Raw genomic sequence first — 9,670 nt, forward strand, 5'->3', positions numbered from 1 at the left:
GTTATACAGTATATGCCTTGAGCTCTTATTTTGAAGGCGCTAAGAGCGGAATTTTGACACGTTGGAGTGGAGCGGAGGTTTTTGAAAGAAGGTAAATAAAGTGGTCCTCGTGTAAACTGGAGCCTCCGTGTTTGTTATTTTGTAGTTTCATACAGTATAGGCGACATTTATAAACCCTCGGTTACACTTTTTTAAATAGATTCAATCTTGCATGTGGAAAGTTGAAGTGAGGGCTTTAGTTGATATAACACTCCCGTCAGGGGGTGCATTAATCCAGCACAACAGCGGCACATGGACTTCATTTATAAGTAAAGGTAAGACCATAATAACGTTTTTTTATTAAATGTACTTTTTTGTGTGCTACAGTTTGTATGTGTAAGTTAAAGTAGCAATGATTGTCACACACACACTAAGTGTGGTGAAATTTGTCCTCTGCATTTGACCCATCCCCTTGTTCACCCCCTGGGAGGTGAGGGGAGCAGTGGGCAGCAGCGGCGCCGCGCCCGGGAATCATTTTTGGTGATTTAACCCCCAATTCCAACCCTTGATGCTGAGTGCCAAGCAGGGAAGAATGCTGGTATGAGCTTTTAAACATAACCCGTTAACTGCTGCCAATCAAATGGTGAATAAGATACTCTTTAGGGTTCATATGTTTGTAAATCTGACTGTGATGAAGTCAGTGCCTCACCAGCCATCAACCTCACCGCACGTCACTGGTATATACATATATATATATATACACACATATATATATATATATATATATATATATATATATATGTATATATATATATATACACACACACATATATATATATATATATATATATCAGGAGTAACAGGTCATGTGGTACCTGTCCTCCAGGAGTGATATACATGGGACTACATTTCTGGGCGTGTTGTTGACGACCACTAAAATGTACTTTCGCAACAATTATTTATTTATTTTTACATTTTGCAACATTAAAAACGCTCAGCTGCGGTGTTAGCAAAAGTTTATTTTGGTGGGCAAAGCCTTTTATTCCTGAAGGTCCCTCATCTGGAATATCACATTTCCACAAAGTCTTGCTCTCATTAGCTTTGGACTCATTCCTAAAATAATAATAATCAATTGCATCGCACACACACACAAAAACAGTAGTCAGGTAAGCAGCTTGCGCACTGGAGATTGACCGTTGTTTTTGTTTTTTTCAGGGCCGACAGCGATTATTAGTAGTCAAGGAGGCGGATATAAATGTATTTAAACATGATTAGTGTACGTCAGTAAACAGCTGAACGAGGCTTTAAATGGTTTTTGATAACAATTGTTTAGTAAAGGTGGGACCAGCTGCGACATGCTTTAACGTGGTTAAATTAGCAGCAGAAACATCTGGGGATTTCACAAACAACTTTATTACGCGTGTCTAAGAGGAGCATCCACATTTGCACTTCAAAATAAGGGAAATATCCTGAAAATTGGTAAAAATATGGCATTTCTCTACATCACAACACCTCGCCATTTACTCAATTTTAGAACAGTTTGTGGACTTCATACGTTGTAAGGTTTCCTCGTGAGGAAGTCAAAAATACGGCCAACATTTAAATAAAAACAATTCTGGGCTCCTTCACGTAGCTTATCGTCGGCTGACATTTCGTCCTGGATGTTACAGAAAGTACGAGAATGTGTGAGCGGCTGCCTGCTCTTCTTTACTTATTTAAAAATCTCCCTATTTGTCACGATATTTACACAAAGTAAATATTTTCTGTCATCTTAGTGTCCGTCCATCTCTGTCGCGTTACTGGACCGAATGACAGAACATGAAACTTGTGGCGCTCCCTTTTGAGCCCGTGCTGCAAGTGCCCTGACGGAGGCTCCATGGTTGCAGTAGTGAAACAAATCGGAACAGGAGGACAAAAACAGGATTTTGGTCCAGTTTGCTCCCCCCAAAAAAGGCAACTCTCAGTGATTACAACTATTTACTTGACTTATGTATAGTTTAAGATAGGGCTGCAACAACTAATCGATTAAATCGATTATAAAAATAGTTGCCGATTAATTTAGTCATCAATTCGTTGGATCTATGATATTGGCTCTTTTTTTGTATTTTTTTATAAACCTTTATTTACAAACTTCTAAATTTACAAACAGCTGAGAAACAATAATCAAAATAAGTATGGTGCCAGTATGCTGTTTTTTTCCCAATAAAATACTGGAAAGGACAAAAATGTAGTTTGTCTCTTTTATCCGATTATTAATCGATTAATCGAAGTAATAATCAACAGATTAATCGATTATCAAATTTAGAGATGTCTGATAATGGCTTTTTGCCGATATTGTCCAACTCTTAATTACCGATACCGATATCAACCGATACTGATATATACAGTCTTGGAATTAACACATTATTATGCCTAATTTGGACAACCAGGTATGGTGAAGATAAGGTCCTTTCTAAAAAAATTAATAAAATAAAATAAAATGAATAAATTAAAAACATTTTCTTGAATAAAAAAGAAAGTAAAACAATATAAAAACAGTTACATAGAAACAAGTAATTAATGAAAATGACTAAAATTACGTGTTAAAGGTTTGTACTATTAGTGGACCAGCAGCACGCACAATCATGTGTGCTTACGGACTGTATGCCTTGCAGACTGTATTGATATATATCATCCATCCATCCATTTCCTACCGCTTATTCCCTTTGGGGTCGCTGGAGCCTATCTCAGCTACAATCGGCCGGAAGGCGGGGTACACCCTGGACAAGTCGCCACCTCATCGCAGTGTATTGATATATAATGTAGGAACCAGAATATTAGTAACAGAAAGAAACAACCCTTTTGTGTGAATGAGTGTAAATGGGGGAGGGAGGTTTTTTGGGTTGGTGTACTAATTGTAAGTGTATCTAGTGTTTTTTATGTTGATTTAAAAAAAAAAAACACAGTTACCGATAAAAAAACAAAAAACGATACCGATAATTTCCGATATTACATTTTAAAGCATTTATCGGTTGATAATATCGGCAGGCTGATATTATCGGACATCTCTAATCAAATTAGTTGTTAGTTGCAGCCCTAGTTTAAGGTACTAAATACTGGTATCATATGTGTTTATATTGTATCTGCTGATGTAATAGTGTAGTTGTACAAAAAAAAGGCAGATACCGATAAAAAGAGGCTGATAGCAACATACGTCAAGATGCCAAATAAATCTGTCGATCTCTAGTGCGCACCTGTCAACCCAAAATGGAGCCGTCGCCATTTCCTGTCCAGTCAGTGTCCAATCCTCACGTTGTCGCTGCCAAGATGGCGGCAGTGTACCGGGGGGGCAGGACCACGATGGCTGACGCCCTTCAAGTATTTTGGGAAAACCTTTGGTGACGATGCCTCGGCCTCCTCGCTCGCCGTCTTTGTCTGATGTGGCCCGCACAACAAAAGGAAGCAAAAGGCCAACTGGCACAGGCGGGTTGTAAAGAAAGAAGACATCGCTTGTGGATGATGTGATGTTTGTCACACACAGGAAGGCGCTCGTGACTTTGCTACTTGTCATGTGACCGTGCAGTGTGGCGGGGAAGAGTTCATCATCACTACAAATTAAAACTTTCACACACACAGACCTGAGAAAACGGCCGCCCTGCAGGTGGTCGGACTTTAGCGGTAGGTGGGATGAAGACTGTGGCCGCCGCCGTGTCTGGCGTCCTGAGGCTGGCGCACAGCTGACCTGTCAATCATTTCCATGTTGGGCTCCTGATACCTGCCCATCACAAAGTCTCCTGCACCCAAAAAGTCCACATTGGACAGCAACTTGGGCTGTCCGGGAAGACTTTCTTTGCCCAAACGGTACTTGGCCCCCAGGACGCGGCCCGCCTGAAAGCCCGCCGGGACGTCACGCGGCCCGCACCCATTGTTGTCGGCGGCCCCCGGGGCTCCGCCCCATGACATCAGCTCGTAGTGGCTGTTGGCGTATGGCGCGCCAGGACAGGTGACAGGGGACGGCGGTCTGGGTCTGTCCGCTCGGGCCAGCTTACAGGGGTAGCTGAGGGTCCGGGTGGGGAAGGCGCTCTCTGTGGGGGGCTCCATGCGGGGGTTCTTGCAGGGGTGGACTCCCTCAGGGGGCAGCTGCATGTGATGTTGGTTCCAGGCTCGCTGCTGGTGGTCCGTGGGAAACGCGAGGACGTTGTTGGCGGCGGCGAGGCTGAGCTGTGATTGGATAGTGGCGCTGGGTGGGAGAGCTGTACCAATGTCGGGGGGTCCCGCCATGAGGCAGCTGGACCCGGAGACCAGACCCACGTGGGGAGCGGACACCCTGGAGCTGGCGTTGATGAGCAGGTTTCGACTGATGGGGCTGGGGTTGGCTATCTGACCCTCACAGACGGATGTGGCGCCAGCACCGGCCCGCGCCTGACACAGTTGGTTGATCTGGTGCACGATGCTGCTCAGGTCGCCGGCTCGGTTCTGCTGCAGGTTGGTGGCCATTGAGAGAGGGATGGTTGAGGTAGACACGGTCACATTTGGAGGCGCATCCGAGTCGGGGAGCTTGCGGGGCCCATAAGCGCCCGGCGAAGGCTGTTGGAGGCTGCTGGGCACAGCCCCCGAGGCCTGGGGGAGGGACTGCTGGCCAGCAAGTCTCTGGGCGTGCTGCATGCCAGACAGTGGGCCTGAGTCGGACATGAGGCAAAGGTCTGGGGGCGCGGTGGGGAGTAACGCGTGAGACATGAGCAGCGTCTGATGCTGTGGCGTCTGCACGTGGGAGAGACGAGGCGGTATCACAGCCGGCGCTGCGCATGAGCCTTGGTGCTGCTGACGCACGTTGGGAACGGGCCTCTTGTGAAGCGGCAACGCGTGCGCCGGGACCACGTCACGCTGCTGCAAGGTGACAGGGAGAGCCATGCCGTGCGGCGCCTGAGAGCGGAAAGCGGCCTCCTTGAGGGCGGGGCACGGCGGCGGCGGATCCTGCAGGTGCACGGCAGGTTGAGGAATGTTCAAAGTGCTTTGAGGCACGTACGGGCCGCCGTGACGATTCATGGCGGCACCGCGGAGGTTGCGTTTAGCGGGCGGGAGAAACACGGTCAGCAGGCCCCCGCGCGCTCGGACCAGGGGCGGATGGGGAGACCGGCGCTGGTGGGACCAGGACGTATCGAGCCCGTTGACAGTGCGGCGGATGTGCTTCCTCTGCGGGACTTTGACGCTGTTGGGAAAGATCTGGATAGTCAGAGGGCAGTTGGCCACTTTCTTAGCAAAGGCGTCCAACTCTGCGGGTGTCGGACAGCTGGCGGATCTGGTCAAGTGTGTGTGTCCCCCTGCAACGCGGGGCAGAAAACAGGCGGTTGGACCCGAGCGAGGGGAGCAACAGGTTGCTGACGGACCGGTCGCTTACATTTCTGAAGCCCAGCGTTCATCTGCGTATGGGGGGAGAAACTGGAGGGCTGGATCACGTGATGGCGGCAAACAGGCCAGCATTACCACCGTCACTGGTGAAGCATCGACCGTCGTCTCCGCACCTGAAGCCAAAAACAACAGGCACTAAGTCAACAACTAGGGCTGGGCGATATATCGATATACTTGATATATCGCGGGTTTGTCTCTGTGCGATATAGAAAATGACTATATGGTGATATTCAAGTATACGTTCTCACGCAGTTGCTTTTAGCTGCAGGCATTACACTACAGGCGTTTCTCACTCTTTCTAGAGATAAAAAAACGCACCTTCTTACATACGTCACATACGTATACGCCCTCGCTGAGCAGAGAGGTAGCAGCATGGCTAAAGTTAGCTGTGGTGCGAGTGGTAATACGAGAGAAAGAAGGTGCGTATCTGGTAACAAATGAAGGAAGAATTAATTCCTAAGAAAAACAGCACGGGGGTCCATCGTCTGGCGGTGGTTTGGCTTCAAGTGGGAATATGTCGAACAGACAACCGTAATTTGTCAAGTGTGGGGCAAAAGCGTTGCTACAAAAAGTAGCATTACTGCTATTATGTAGCATCATTTGAAAAGTCACCCGCTAGAGAATGAAGAGTGCTTACTCCGCATGTCAACATCTCCGTTCGGTGCCACACCAACAAAATGCAGAGGCAACCATTTCCACATCAAATCCCGTATGAAAAAAATACTCCACAACATAAGGAGATAACATCCGCCGGAACCTACCACATAGCGAAGGACATACACTATTTGATTTCCTATTATGCAGCTCATTTTTATTTGACACTTATTGAAATATATTGTGTGACATCATGCACTTTATTTGTTCTAAACTATTGTAGTGGCGTTCTGTACAAAAAGTGCACTTTAATTTAGTGTTGTTTTGATTCGTCATCTTGAGGACATCATGCACAAAAGTGGAGGCGTGTCTTAATGAAATTAAACAATGGTTGCCGCTAACTTCTTGCAACTCAACGCCAAGAAAACGGAAATGCTGATTATCGGTCCTGCTAGACACCGACATTTATTTAATAATACCACCTTAACATTTCACAACCAAACAATTACACAAAGTGACTCGGTAAAGAATCCGGGTATTATCTTCGACCCAACTCTCTCGTTTGAGTCACACATTAAGAGTGTTACTAAAACGGCCTTCTTTCATCTCTGTAATATCGCTAAAATTTGTTCCATTTTGTCCACTAGCGACGCTGAGATCATTATTCATGCGTTTGTTACGTCTCGTCTCCATTACTGTAAAGTATTATTTTCCGGTCTCCCTATGTCTAACATTAAAAGATTACAGTTGGTACAAAATGCTGCTGCTAGACCTTTGACAAGAACAAGAAAGTTTGATCATATTACGCCTATACTGTATATACCTATATACATACTTGCCAACCTTGAGACCTCCGATTTCGGGGGGGGGGGGGTTAAGAGGGGAGGAGTATATTGACAGCTAGAATTCACCAAGTCAAGTATTTCATATATATATATATATATATATATATATATCCTGAAAATATGCAAACAAAACTGTGTTTAGATAATTGATACTTCAAACTTGCATAAATAAATATTAAGGAATATAACATAACTTGGCTTCTGAGAGTTTCAAAATGTAATGAATAAAATGCTAAAGTTGTTGATAAACAAGCAATTATTTTAATAATTAAATATGGTCATTTTAAATGAATTATTATGATAATTTAAAATCAATTATTTAAAATATGTTTATTTTAGTGTATAATTCTATGGCTGGATGTAATAAGGAGTCAGGAAAAAATACAAATAAAAATACAATTAATTTTGATGTTTTTAGCAAAATATAGTATAAATGTATTTGGTTGTTTTTTTTTTAATTAATAAATATATTTATTTTTAGGTAAAATAAACATAATAATAAAATGTATCTCTAGTCTGGATGATTTAGTTCTTGTCACCCTGTTGTCCTCCTGTCACGAAAAAAGGCTGTCCTCACTCAGGTCCGCATGGAGCTGGAGGGGGCGTGGCTTGCAGCTCCGGCTGAAAATCGGGAGATTTTCGGGAGAATATTTGTCCCGGGAGTTTTTCGGGAGAGGCACTGAATTTCGGGAGTCTCCCGGAAAATTCGGGAGGGTTGGCAAGTATGCCTATACTGATGGTTTGGGTTGGTTTGGTTTGCATTTCCTTTGGAAATCGAGGTCCCAGAGTCTGGAGGAAGACAGGAGGCACAGGATCCACGTTGCCTGAAGTCTAGTGTAAAGTTTCCACCATCAGTGATGGTTTGGGGTGCCATGTCATCTGCTGGTGTCGGTCCACTCTGTTTCCTGAGATCCAGGGTCAACGCAGCCGTCTACCAGCAAGTTTTAGAGCACTTCATGCTTCCTGCTGCTGACCTGCTCTATGGAGATGGAGATTTCAAGTTCCAACAGGACTTGGCGCCTGCACACAGCGCAAAATCTACCCGTGCCTGGTTTACGGACCATGGTATTTCTGTTCTAAATTGGCCCGCCAACTCCCCTGACCTTAGCCCCATAGAAAATCTGTGGGGTATTGTGAAAAGGAAGATGCAGAATGCCAGACCCAAAAACGCAGAAGAGTTGAAGGCCACTATCAGAGCAACCTGGGCTCTCATAACACCTGAGCAGTGCCAGAAACTCATCGACTCCATGCCACGCCGCATTAAAGCAGTAATTGAGGCAAAAGGAGCTCCAACCAAGTATTGAGTATTGTACATGCTCATATTTTTCATTTTCATACTTTTCAGTTGGCCAACATTTCTAAAAATCCCTTTTTTGTATTAGCCTTAAGTAATATTCTAATTTTGTGACACACGGAATTTTGGATTTTCATTTGTTGCCACTTCAAATCATCAAAATTAAATGAAATAAACATTTGAATGCATCAGTCTGTGTGCAATGAATAAATATAATGTACAAGTTACACCTTTTGAATGCAATTACTGAAATAAATCAAGTTTTTCAAAATATTCTAATTTACTGGCTTTTACCGGTATATACCTATACTGGCTCACCTGCACTGGCTTCCTGTGCACTTAAGATGTGACTTTAAGGTTTTACTACTTATGTATAAAATACTACACGGTCTAGCTCCGTCCTATCTTGTCAATTGTATTGTACCATATGTCCCGGCAAGAAATCTGCGTTCAAAGAACTCCGGCTTATTAGTGATTCCCAGAGCCCAAAAAAAGTCTGCGGGCTATAGAGCGTTTTCTATTGGGGCTCCAGTACTATGGAATGCCCTCTCGGTAACAGTTAGAGATGCTACCTCAGTAGAAGCATTTAAAACAGGGGACAGAGCCTTCTCTGTTGCGGGTCCGAAACTCTGGAACAATCTCCCTCTCCATGTGAGACAGGCCCCTTCTTTGGCTATTTTTAAGACCCTTCTTAAAACCCATTTTTATTCACTGGCTTTTAACCCAGCATGAGACTTTAAACTGTTTTTAGTTTTTAACTTTATAAGCTGCTTTTTATATAACAAATTGTTGTTAGGGTAATTTGCATTTACTTTTTCAATGTGTATTTTTATTTCTGTTTTAAATGTTATTTTTTAGTCTGTCCTTTGCCTCTATTTCTTTGTGGTGTACAGCCCTTTGTTTTTCAACTGTGCTTGTTTTTAAATAAATAAAGTTGGTATGGTATGGTAAGTCCCATCTTAAAACTCATTTGTATACTCTAGCCCAGTGGTTCTCAACCTTTTTTCAACGATGTACCCCCTGTGAACATTTTTTTAATTCAAGTACCCCCTAATCAGAGCAAAGCATTTTTGGTTGGAAAAAAAAAGAGATAAAGTAAAATACAGCACTATGTCATCAGTATCTGATTTATTAAATTGTATAACAGTGCAAAATATTGCTAATTTGTAGTGGCCTTTCTTGAAAAAAAAGATATAACTTGTTGAAAAATAAACAAGTGATTCAATTATAAATAAAGATTTCTACACATAGAAGTAATCATCAACTTAAAGTGCCCTCTTTGGGGATTGTAATAGAGATCCATCTGGATTCATGAACTTAATTCTAAACATTTCTTCACAAAAAAAGAAATCTTTAACATCAATATTTATGGAACATATCCACAAAAAAATCTAGCTGTCAACACTGAATATTGCATTGTTGCATTGTAATGAATGGAATAGCCTACTTGATTTGATGTTCAGTTTATGAACTTACATTCATATTTTGTTGAAGTATTATTCAATAAATATATTTATAAAGGATTTTTGAATTGTTGCTATTTTTAGAATATTTTTTTTAAAATCTCACA

At 43.1% G+C, this 9,670-nt stretch overlaps 1 pseudogene; it reads right to left on the bottom strand.

Annotated features, from left to right (window-relative positions):
• Positions 1 to 978: 978 nt before the first annotated feature.
• LOC133614472 (protein FAM222B-like) lies at positions 979 to 5,439 on the bottom strand (annotated as a pseudogene).
• Positions 5,440 to 9,670: the final 4,231 nt, after the last annotated feature.

Source organism: Nerophis lumbriciformis, linkage group LG17, assembly GCF_033978685.3.
Source record: "Nerophis lumbriciformis linkage group LG17, RoL_Nlum_v2.1, whole genome shotgun sequence".
In the NCBI taxonomy this organism is placed as follows: Eukaryota; Metazoa; Chordata; class Actinopteri; order Syngnathiformes; family Syngnathidae; genus Nerophis; species Nerophis lumbriciformis.